This window comes from Cavia porcellus, unplaced genomic scaffold, assembly GCF_034190915.1.
Source record: "Cavia porcellus strain 051 isolate PalLab524CR breed Dunkin Hartley unplaced genomic scaffold, mCavPor4.1 scaffold_4, whole genome shotgun sequence".
NCBI lineage: Eukaryota > Metazoa > Chordata > Mammalia > Rodentia > Caviidae > Cavia > Cavia porcellus.
In genome coordinates, this window is record NW_026947487.1 from 31,522,779 (window position 1) to 31,535,827 (window position 13,049).

The following is a 13,049-nucleotide window of genomic DNA, read 5'->3' on the forward strand; positions in this document are numbered from 1 at the left end:
ATTTTCAACTATATATGCACCTATGGTACCTGGAGATGTTTCTTATGTTATACTTCTGTATACAATACTCTATCCCAAGTAAATATTCTCTATTCCCAATAGGTCTCTGCATATACGGAATACTGAGGTAGAATGCCCATTTACTGTTTTCCTGGGCTAGTACATGCTTACTGACAGAGCTTAATTACAAAAAGTATATTTGATTTACTTTCCTAGGAAAAATCTCATTTGGTCTACAAGTGTATATTATTATCTTATGTCTAGTGCACATTGTGCTAAATAATTCCCTCATCAAAACTTTTGGGGACTGAATACAAACAAAAATAAGCAAATCTATGAAGACTACTAAACTTGAAGGGGGTATTCTCTAAATGAGAAAACATTTTTTACATAACCACTTGCATTAACAGCTACTATATTTAGATTAATATTAAAATTCAATGATTTTGTAAAAATGCAAGCAGTCATAAATCATAGTGTCTGAACACAGGACAGAGTACATAGAAATAAAAAGTTTATGCTAAAATTAAAAATCAGAAATAAGCAAGGTTTAGGTACTTCAAAATTAAGATCAGTAAAAAGAAGATCAAAGGATTGTCAGAATTTAAAGGCATTTGAAGACAGAATATATGAGTGATGAAAAGCAGATAAATGATTAGTATACATAGAAAATATATTTTAGAATATGAAAATACAAGAAAAGACAGTAAATGACATGAAAAGATGTAACATAGAATAGGTAAACAGTTACCGAGATAAAGTGGTTTGTGTCAGAAAAATAGTAAAAGCTTATCTACTACAGCAGAAAATAAAAAATCACATGAATAAACGTATTTGCCTTAGAGTGAGCTGAATATGGACTGAAATCTCCATGAACTGTGGTGCTAAAGGAAACTTTCCTCCCTTAAATTTAGGCATCAGATATGTTGTCTCATCATTGAGAGAAAAGTAACTAAAACATATTTATTGAGTAAATAGTGTGTATTTTCCATTTTATTTATGAAAGCAGTGCATCCATTTACTAGTTTATGTGGGTTGAATCATCCTTGAATGCTAGAGGTCAATTCCTTTGGATGTGATGCATGGTTTCAAGACAAACAATTTAATTTAGTTTAATTCTGTTATTTTGAAGATGTTTACAGTGAAGTTCATAAGAGTTATTGATTTTATTTGGTTGTCACAGATATTATCTAGCTTTTGTATGATTGTCATAATCCATTTTCTATTTCTGTAACAGAATACTTGAGCTTCATAAGTAAAAGAAATGGAAATTTATTAACTATGCTTCTAGAGGGTGACATTTTGAAAGACTTGGTAGAAGCATCTCCTTAGGATTAAGTAAGCCCCTTCCTGCAGGGTCATGACACAGCAAAGAGTGCCATGAACTAAGAAAGAGCGAATTATTGCACCTTTAACCTTGCTTTCTCTTCTTACAAAGCCATCAGTTGAAAACTCAAATATGTAAACCCCATCAAGATTACCTTGTCTAAACCTAATTATCTCCCAATGACTCTTCCTCCAAACAGCATCCACAAATGAACTATGAATTAAGTTTTCAGCAAGGAAATTTAACACATTCAAACATTAGTGAGAAGAATAGAGGCCACATTAGGAAAGTTTACCATTGTTCCCCTTTCTATTTCATTTGCCTGAGTTTAGTAACTGTTAGTATTATTTCTTCTTTATATACTTGATAGAACTAATTTTGGTAGTTATCCTGGACTTTGTTGATAGATATTGATTAATATTTCAATATTATTATTTGTTATTGACTTGTGCAGGCTCTTTGTTTCTTCTTGATTCAATTTGCTATATCACATATTCCTAATATATACACTGTTGAAGCTTAAATGTTTTGATAGTTCCTTTTGATCCTTTTTATTTCTTAGGTGCTTATTGTACTGTTTGGTCTTTCATTTCTTATTTTATTTGTTTGAACTTTCTCAACTCATTTTCCCTTGTTAAGTATTTGTTGCTTTTACTTTATTCAAAAGAAAGACTTTTACAAATATTTTCATTTGTTTTTCGACCATTTCTTTTAGTTTTGCTCCATTATTTTGTATGTATACCTGTTGGACAGATTTGGTCCTAGTTTGTAATTTTTCTAAATCCTTTATGTATAGTTTTCAGTTGTTTATTTGATCTTCATTGTTTAAAAATGGCAATGTTCCATGATAGGAATTTCCCCCTCATTACTGATTTTGTTACACCTCATAAATTTTAGTAATTTATATGTTAACTATTATTTATCTTCAGATATTTTTAAAATTCTTCATAAATGGATTAGTAATGCAAGTGTTTCATAATTCACTAGCTGTTGGCTAAGATCCATAAAACCATCTTCCCTATAATTATTGTAGTTAATAATTTAAGTTTACAATTTCTGCCAAAAAATAACAAATAGTAAATGCTCATTCATACTGGACAACAAAGTAGGCACATATATTTGTCTATTCATGTTCTGCAGAGAGAGAACAAAATGTGTATATTAAAGAACTAAACCAAAAATATAAACATCAACCTAGAAATCCAGGCATGGTGTTGTACACATGTTATCCCAGCACTATCCCATAAGGCAGGAGGATCACAGTGATTGGGAGGCCAGCCTGTAATACACAGCAAGATCTGTCTCAAACAAACAAACAAACAAACTTTGATAATTCAATGGTCAAAATTTAGTCATAAAGAAACAAGATTTGAACTAGACATATCGTAACACCTAAATTTTACATTATGGAATTTTTTTTTTATGTAGATATTTCCAAAAGTTAAGAAAAAAACAGAAAAACTCTACAAGAATATCATATGTGAAGAGAGTGAGTAGTACTACCAGGACATTGGTATTAGATAGGAGTTGGAATGTTTTAGAAACTGATGGAGAATATTGTGACTATACATGAATGGCAAAGAGCAACCACAAGAGAGAAGGCTGCAAAGAAAAGCTAGAACTAGGTCAATGGGTCACAAAATATTTTGGACTATATTCAAAAACTAATGGAAAGCTATTACAGGATTTTAAGGAGACTAACATGATGTAAATTACATTAAAAAAGAGACTTTATGGCAAAGAATTTATTAAGAAATCTCTGAAGAAAAGCCGTCAAGAGTATATGGCCAAAGTCCAAGTATTGATTGTGGTTTTGACTAGTGGTATCACAGGCATGAAGCAGAATGAATCAAAGTGCACTGCAGAAAGAGACAAGATTTGTTATTGAATTCATTGGGGGAATCAGAGGATAGAGTGAAACAAGACCGTTATTCCTGATTTTGTGTTGTGGGTAGATTTTATTGCTACCCACTAAAGAGAGACTCTAAAGAAACAATTGGAGTTAAATATCAAGAATTTTATTTTGGAGATTGTCTACATTCAACCTTCCATACAACCAAACGTCATAGAAGGTAGCATTAAAAAACTGAAATATGTTCTATTTCTGGAGAAGTGCAGTATCAAGATCTCAGCCTGGTAGGATTCATTCTGATGCTGCTTGCCTTGGCTTATTAGGACTGTTCCATGAGTGGTCTTAGATAAAGTCAGTTCTTCTCCTTTGGGTTTTGTAGTCCTCAAGAATAACTCCAGAAGATAGCAGGAGGCCAAACTCTTGAGATATGAACTACAAAAGCCTGAGTTCTCTTCCAGTCTTCTAAAAAATGGACATCCTTGAACCCTAACATTTCATGTGACACTTGGGGTTTCAAATACACAGTGGCCTGCCTTCCAAGGTCTCTCATCTCTAGTGTGTTTAGCCGTGAGACAGTGAAGACTCTGTTCACAAGTTACATGCGCTCATGTTCAGCTTTGAGAATCTTAGACTTGTTTTTTTCATTGAAGTCTATCTGTTAAAAAAAAACTGCATTAATTTTCACTTTGCATGTATGTTCTTTCACATTGAACTTAAAAAGCTGGTAATTAGTTGTACAATAAGATAGTCACCATCCCACTGTGTGTTCACATGAGCACTATAGGCAGAAAGAGAAGGAGGAGGGAAAGTCTAAGAATCGTCATGGAGTTTGAATGGTAAGTTATATAATTATCCCATATCAGAAATTTCAAAGTGGGCAAAGACATAACATTCTGAGACTTGGTATTTCTCAGAATATTTTCCCCTTCACTTAATGAGACTTACAGGATAATAAGTGCAAGTTTGAAGTTTGGATCATTTGACAGTTTAAAGATTTCACTTTAAGGTTTCTGTCTCTTGTCTTTGATCATATTTACATCATTCATTAATCTAAAATTAACTCTTTTACAGGTTAACTGCATTTTTCCAGGAATATTTTGAAAATTTTTATTTTTCCTTATATGATTCTAAGCTCTAATATAATGTTCTCAGTTGTAAGAGCATTTCTTATTTGTCCTGTTTGCTATTTTATCCAACTTTTCAATTTAAAGATAATCATCTTTGTTTAATTTAAATCATTTTCAAATATTTACTCAAATGTTTTTTCTTTTCATGTAATGTTTTTAAAACTTAATATAAAATAAGTTTTAGCTCTTCAAATTTCCACTGTAAAATGAATGTCTGTCTTTTTCTGATGTATTTTTGCAATTCTTATTGGCTACTCATTCATTTTTAGTTGTACTCTGTCTCTTTTAAGATTTATTCAATATATTATATTTTAGAGTCAATATTTCATTTTATAATTCTTAATTCCTTCAGGTAGTAATATATTTTGCTTTTATTTTTAGTGGTTTTCAGTATATTTTAAATTCTCAAAATTTCTTGCCAGATATAGGTATAGATATCTTCCTTAGAATAATATTTCAGGGTTAGTTTGAAAATTCCTGAGGGAACAGTCTTCATCCATGTTCACAATTAATCAGGGTGAAACATTCAAATCCCAAGCATAGATTTTGCCATTTTAAAATGCTGGTAGGAGGAAGAATGGCTAAAAAAAACCCAAAAGACAGTTGGACCCTAGAAAACGTGTTTGCCTATATATTGGATAATGAAATGCTCAGGATTTTCTCCTTTAGGTATATTTCCTGGGGGGACGAGGAGAAGAGGTGGAGAGAAATTTACGGTCATGGATGTAACCCATTTTATATTTGTAATCTTACCTTTAACTCAATTAAAGAGCAATTTACTGACCTTCTCAGGCAAAGTACACCTGGATTGTATAATAAGTTGATTCTCCAGTTCGCATACTGGGCTGTAATTACTTGTTTTGTGACTAATTTTGGAAAAATTACTTTACTCAGGAAACAAAATAAAAAAGGTTTTATTGCCTGTATAAAATCCTTCCTTCTGATGATTCTAGAAGTATTAAACAAATATTCTTAGGCTAATTCAGACTTATCAAAGGCACTAATCATGAACATCAAATATGGAGCTATTTAGAATTTCAGAATTTAGTGTAATGTCCTCAGTTTATAGATTAAGAAAAAGAAAAACAAATTAGTTATGTGATTTACCTAAGGTCACATCCATTTAATGTAAACAGTGAAGAAATCTCCTAATTTTCTTGGTTCAGTATATTACTTAAGAGAGATTAAGTGTACCAGACCAATATGAATTTTTACGCACTTTTAATCAGTACAGAGCTGAAGTTATGCAAATAGGGAATGACATTTAAAAAAAAATTCTCATATCTGAATCATTTTTAAGACCTGATTTCAAGTTTCATTGCCTCTTCAAAAGTACTCAAGATACTCTGAGCTGGAATTCTTCACCAATTTTATTTTAATGTTTTTATAAAATACAATTTCTTCATTGTCCTAATCTCAATGTCCATTTCTTTGGGTCAGTTCTGAAAACTCCTTGAGCATAAAAGTGAACAACTCTTTTGATTATTCTGAAAGACTACTTGCATATTCAGTAGTGACAGGGCCCCGAAATATTTGTTCTGTTGATGTACCTATTTCTGGTGTAGTTCAAAGTTTGATCAATGATGCTTTTCAAATTTCAAAACATTTTCTTGAAAATATAAATTAAGTGATGAACTATGTTCTTTTAAAATTCACCTGAACTTTTGGTAATTCCAAGTGTCACTTTACTTGGATATATTTACAAGTAATTAATTTAAAAATAGGCTGTTAGAACAGTCCCTGGTACCATCTGACTAGTATGTTTACAAAGAGGAGATGCCACTGAAACAATGAAAACTTTGATGAAAAATCAATTAGGTTACATAAGAATTGATGGTATATAAGCAAGTTAAAATTAAAATTGGCTGAAAATGAATGACATGCTGAAGAACATAGTTCTTAGGTTAAAATTTTGTGATGACTAATAAATTTGAGGCACAGAGGAAAATATTTGGCAAACTTTATTTGAGAAAAGTAGGTTATGTAAGCTATTTACACCTAAAATGTATTCTTAGAAATTATTTTTAATTTCCTTTGATTTTTAACCATACTTGTTCTGTGCATTTGGTAAGAAAAAAATATTCCATACTACTATTTTTGTTTATATGACTAACAATAGATAAAAACAGCTTTCATATTACAGTCTGACATGAAACTTGCATATTGAAACGAAGCAAAGTACATTGCTAGGTTGTTAAAAATATTTATTTTTAATTACTTTTAATTATATTGTTTTCACTCAACAATGCAATACAGATCATGCAAAAGAAAAAAAAACAGCAATAGCACAGAAGAGAATTAACTCTGAAATACTGAATTAGTATAAATTAGTGAAACATCACAAAATTAAAAATGAATAACAAAAGGGCTAGAAATGTTTCTGAGAAAAGATCCTGGGTTCAGTTCTCAGTTTCAAATTTTAAAAAACTGCACTTATTCAATCTCTCAAAGAAGTGAGAAAGACAAACATATGTATCAATGGTATCCTAGCCACTGGTAGTATCCTATTCCAGAATCAAGCAAAAAGGTAGCTGTATTGCATCTATGGCAACTTAACAAAAGTATTTAAAAATAGAAACTAAATAGACAATGCGTAATGAAACTGTAAATAGTGGTATTTTTTTTCTACTAAAGAGGGCTTGGTTTCTTTAACACAGGCAAGTCTAAAAAACCTTTCCTCCCATGTGTTGACAATTTTAAATAATGTCAATTGTAAAACATTCCTCTCTGGAGGGGCAAAACATTGTTCTATGTGCTAAAAATGTAGGTACTGTTGAGTTTTAATTATTTATATAAATATAATTATCTATAATAGCACATTTGCATTACTTCTGCTTTAATAGACATTAATTTCTACATGGAATTTTTTTGGAGAAATTGTCACTATAAAGTCATCCACCATGACATTATTCAGCTACACAGTAATTTTTAAGGAGAAAATTTTTAAGAAATAAGACTGTCAATTTCAGATTCAGTTCGTATTTCCAGTTCTGTGAGCTATGCATTCTTGAGAGTTGAAATAACTTGTGAAACTGTAGTGCTTGGCAAATCAAAATAATAAAATTTAACTGTGTTAACTGTGTCACTGTGTGACCACTTGGAAATTTCGTGCTTTTCACAAAAACAAGGAAACAAAATGAAAACTATAAGATGAATTATATAAATTTAGATAGAAGAATTTTTCATGCGTAAGAACTTACCTGAAATTGAAATTTCAAAATAAAGTTTCTAAAATAAAAGTCGTTAAGATCATTTACTCTTTAAACTAGTGGATGGATCAATAAAATCATGAATATTTAAAGAATTAAATATTGGTATAGGGGAAATAATATCATAGATATAGATGATATAGATATAATTATAGATAAAGATATAGATATAGATAGAGTATTGTTAGTTCATATTTGAGCACCACATTTATTTTAAATTAGTTGGATAAACTGGCCAACCAATACATGTCAGCAGAATTTCCTTTGGTTTGTTGCTTTTCATCTGTTTGAATTTTCTAATATATTTTGAAACACTTAGATTTACAGAAAGATAATCATAATCATAGAAACAGCATAATTCCAACTGTTGAAATTCTGAAAGATTAAAGTCTCTAAAATCAAAATATTTATTGTCTAAAATGCTAGAAGATAATATCTTAAGTGTGAAATTCCCAGTCAAAATCATAAAAATGGAAAACCCTAGAAAATAAATACAATAAAAATATTTGTAAGAAATGTAGAAAGATCTGTTCTGGAGAAGTTGTGGTTGGAATGGCATGGCGAAAATGAAGACTTCAGGTGAGAAATATATCATTTGTCTGCATTGGCATTTCTTCCCTCTGATACATTGCAGAATGTCTTAATGAATTCAAGCTGCCTCTGTTTGAAGGGGCTTGAAAAGTTACTGACATTCACAAGTGATGATCTGCACACTAGGGTAGGAGGACATTAATGCACCGATGTGTGTGTTTATTTTGATGACTTCAGCAGTTTTGACAAACATTGCTCAGGTACTAGGTCTGCCACCACTCACCTGGAATTTGTCTGATGTCTGTCTCTTAGACTGGAGTTGAGGTGTTGGAGCTGGAAGACACAAGAGTTAAACTGTCATTTTTGTAATACTACCAAAGGCGTATTCTATCAGAATTACCTACAACCTCTGAGGCTGATCTTTACTTTCTTGTTGACATGGTATTTACAAGACTTCCCTAAATTAAAATTCTTGTTTGTTTCACTCTTTTCCATACTGGATTCTATCAAAGAAAATGAATATCTGTAGCCTGCAGTAAAAATTTGATGAATTATGTTTCCTCTTCCTCATAGTAAAATATAGATAAGAGTTTTCTGGAGTTGTTTGAATGGGGAATTTCTTTTGTATTCTTCCTTCCTCCATCTATCTAATTACTTTTAATGACTCTTTTATATCACAATAGAAATATTTATTTTATACTATGAGTTTTCCAATATCACTTGATTTTGTTAAACAAACTGTTCCAGCTTTGATCTTTGGAAGCTCTATCAAGTGGCATGAATGTACTTTTGTATATTACCATTACGTGCATTTTGTTTTGTTTTGTTTTAAAGTTCATTATTGTCTGGCATTATAAGGTATTTCAGGAACCTTCTATGCACTTCTTGGCTCTGTCTTCCAGTCAGCCATTTTTTGAAAGAGCTGTTCATTTAGTTAAAGAATAACGTGAGCTCATATTTACTCCATAACATCATAGCCAGCCCCCTTTCAGAAACAGGGTCAGTGAACTGTTTGGTTCATATACATAGGCATTTCTATATTTAGCCATCTATAAATTGAGGTAAACAGAAGTTTAAATCAAAATGTGCAACTGTATCCTCTGATTATCTAAAATATCCTACTCTCTCCGTGAGAAAATTTGTTCTCACCATCTTCCATTCATTTATTTTACAAGTCAATTTCAGTAAACACAGATGGTGTTATCAGAATTACTAACCCATAACCTCACTGAAAACAGTTTTGTCAACTACAGAGTAACTCTCATATAAAATGTCATGGATCTTTAACTTCATTGAGTCCATTCATTCACATGTACTCAGATTAACATTTTTTCTGCTCTTTTCACAAAGATGTTTCCTAATATAATTAAGTTTAATTTTTGTCTTATTCTGCACTGTGACTCTCAATACATTTAAAAGTTATTTAATGTTTCCTCTTTTGCTATAAAGTTGCATGACTTTTGAAAAATGTGCAGCACAATTTATCCATAATTACTAAACAGTTAAAGTATTCTAAAAAATGTTTCTTAAATTTATTGTTCAAATGGCTCTTTTTTGCTTACTCACTCTGAGCCAAACAGAAAAGTACGGAGGAGGATCTCAATCTTCATCCAGAAATGAGGATTTGGCATACAGTATGTTTAGGAAGAAGCCACTGAGCTACATATTGTGAAGTAGTTGATTGTGCAACAAATCAAATAATACTGTTAAAATAGGTCGTGATCAAAGGCCTTAGGAAAAAAACCCAATTGTAGGAAATTCCATCTTATGAATTCAGAAGTTATTAAAGTTTTAAAAAGTTGTCTCATAAGTAGACAAAATCCTCAGCATATACTTAAACTAAATTTCTCCAACATAAGAAACCACTGAGTCATTGTTCTCTTGTAACTACTGACAAGAATCTGGGATTGTATTTCTTTCTAAAAAGATAACAATGAGTCATTCTCCAGTGAATTTGTAACATTTTTAATTCAGTACAGATAAATATCACATTTTTGTGATGTTTTCATTTACAACTATGTCAATTAGCATTGCTCAGAAGTGTACTAAATAGTTTCCAAGAGGCTTGAAAGAATTAATGTCTCCCCAATTGCCTAATTTGCTACTCAGGATTGACAGAGACATAGAAGCAAATGGATACCAATAGCACTTACTAGCTCTGAAATAAAGTGAAAAAGAATCTAAGCATTTTCTGTCATCTCTTCAGGGCATTATTTCTGTCTCCTGTTCACCTGCTCTAATTATCCTGGCAGCTCAGTTAAATTACATTATTTCTGCTCCTAACAAGATGAGCCAGATTTTCCCTGGTACCAAAGACACAGTATCATCAACAAAACAGTCTTGATGATACCCTAGTGACTTCAAAGTGTTAATCCATCTCACTGGATGCTTATCTGGGTTCCAAGGAATGGCATGCTCGGGGAGAATTTGGCTCAATATGAGATGGCTTTAGTACACAAGCAACGGTACTGTTCAATTTGTTTTTCCTATATTTACATTAGGTAAATGTTGCCAAAGAGACTGATATTTTGAAGCAAACTGTAGTCCATGCCTGCTGCTCATGTTGAGCTGTTTTCAGGTCAATTAATGCCTCCCAAATTCGTAAAGCAGGTGCTAATCTTGTATTTAAACTGCTGAGACATTGGCATATTTTCCCCATTAAAAAAAGTTAAAAGTATTTTCTACTAGAATGAAAAAAAGAGTGAATAACAAACATTAGTTTATCTCACTAGCTTTAAAGTTATTGTTATGTTTGTAACATGAAATATATTTAAAATTGAACGTTAATTTTGAAGCAGATTTCTTCTCAAATGCAAAATGTATTAGTAGCACATCTTGATTTATTTTTCTAAATAAATTTATAATTGGTTAATAGTTAAAACTCAACTCAACTCTCTAATAGAAAAATGTCATGTTGTTTGAATGTTAAAAGAAGCCTATTATATGAACAGTTTTAATATCAAAACCAACTTTAAGAAGAAAAATATTATGAGTAGCAAGGCAAGTTCCATATTTATACAATCACCAAGGAAATTTCTATGTAAATTGAACCAAGATTTTAGATCTGTTAAAAAGGTAGATATAATAGAGAGTCTAGACTTATGAGATTTGAAGTTTAGAAAAGATTAAAAAAAAAAAAACTAATAGCCTATGAGAGCACTAGGCAGCTATAATAGCTGCACGAGAGTATTAAGAGTGATTACTTCTATTCAGTTATAAAACACTGGATGATCTTTTTAAAAGAGTTAATACCTTAGCTGGATTATGAAATATAAAATTTGAGTTTTTAAAAGTATTAGAGGGAAAAATTATCTGAAGAAAAAAGTCTAAGAAAGAAAAAAATTGTCATTTTCTGGAAGATAATAAAAGATTTAGACTTCTAGCAGTATAAACCAAGTAAAGCAGGTCAGTGATGTGGGAGCTGAGATTAGCAGTCTAAGGACCAAACAATGACATGACTCACATAGCAAGTTAACCAGTAAAAATGTCCCTGTGAGTCAGCCATTCCCATAATTCAGAAAGCAAAGATAGCCTTGGTGTTTGTAGAGTTCGTTAAAATGCAAATTCTAGAATTAAACTCCAGAGATTCTGATTTAGCAATTCTGGTTAAAAATACAGTATTCTGTATTTCCACCAGGTCTTGCAGGTAATTTTGAGACATAGGATTATGCACCAGGACAGTACGTGATGGGAAACCATATTAAAGCTTTCAGTAAGAGATAAACATAATTAGACTTGAACTTTAGAGATTATTTGAGGAGCAAAATAAATTGTACTAAGGAGGGCAGAGGGGAGAAAATTAAGCTTGTTAATGTTTTCACTTGGAATTTTGTGAGCCTCAGATATGTACCAAATACATGGTAGATACCAAACATCTTACACATCACCTCTTAGGGTAGGCAGCTTTCAAAAATCTGTACAACTCATTATCTCTTGGACCTCTCACTGTGCTATTTTGTCTCCCAAAAAAGCTACTTTCAGAGCTATTTTGCTGATGAATTCTAATGTTCACGACAAGCCAGAAAGTGGAGAAGAGAATAAACCGAGAGTTATGAAAGCAAGAACAGTCAGACTTCCTGGCTCATTATACGAGAAAGAAGAGTAAAAGAGTGGCTTGGAAGCTCTGTGAAGACTTCTGACACAGGTGGAAATTCCACAGTCCAAACAGGAATCCAAGAAATACATCTCTGGCTAAATGAAGTATTTGGGAATAAATTTACTTTGGGGTACTTGTGAGGATCACAATCCATGACCACTTTATTTTTATGATTAGGGAATAAACTAATCTTCTCTCGAAAGTATAGGTATGTTCTTTGCTATCAAATAATTAGACAGGGATCAAGTATTGGTAATGACACACATTGTTTATTTCTTAACTGTGACCTGTGTCATCTTCTTTTTATAATTTTAAATGATTTTAAAATAGTTCTTTGTCAAGTAAAGTAACAAATCATATTTGGTGGAAAGTAATTCTTCAGTATCCCCTTAAAGCAACAATCAGCCTGGTACTGAAGCACTATCCCAGAGAGCTGGCCTTCACTCAGGACACAGTATGATTGCAGACTCGGTCCTTGACCTCTTGTTGGCTTTGGTGAGCAGTTAGTAATTGTTCCTTTTCTTTGTCCTTTAAACTCAGCTACTGGAATAGAAAGCTTCTTCTAAGAAACCACTAATAATACAATTAATGGGGCAATAATGAAATGACTTTTAGATTGCTAGGAATAATGATTTGGAATAACTGGGACAGAGAAGGACAGAGAAGAAAGATACCCTGGACCTCAAAGAGAATATTGGTCCGATGAGAAGAGCTGAAATGGTCAGAATATCCTGCAGTGAGAAGCAGTCTCTCACATACAACCTGCACTCAGCCTTTTCTTACTGTTTATAAACATCTTTGTAAGATGTAGTTTTTTTTTTTTTTTCTTTACTGTCTATCTTAGTTACTTTTCTGGTTGATGAGACAAAGTATATCCAAAGCTAAGGAAGGAAAGGTTTCTTTAACT

General features: G+C 31.8%; 1 long non-coding RNA gene across 1 annotated transcript; it reads right to left on the bottom strand.

Moving 5' to 3' along the window:
- Positions 1-3,323: 3,323 nt before the first annotated feature.
- Positions 3,324-8,412, bottom strand: LOC134475577 (uncharacterized). The gene is made up of 2 exons (XR_010046748.1): positions 8,330-8,412; positions 3,324-3,834 (listed from the first exon to the last, which is right to left on the bottom strand). It is a non-coding gene; the product is annotated as an uncharacterized LOC134475577 (long non-coding RNA).
- Positions 8,413-13,049: the final 4,637 nt, after the last annotated feature.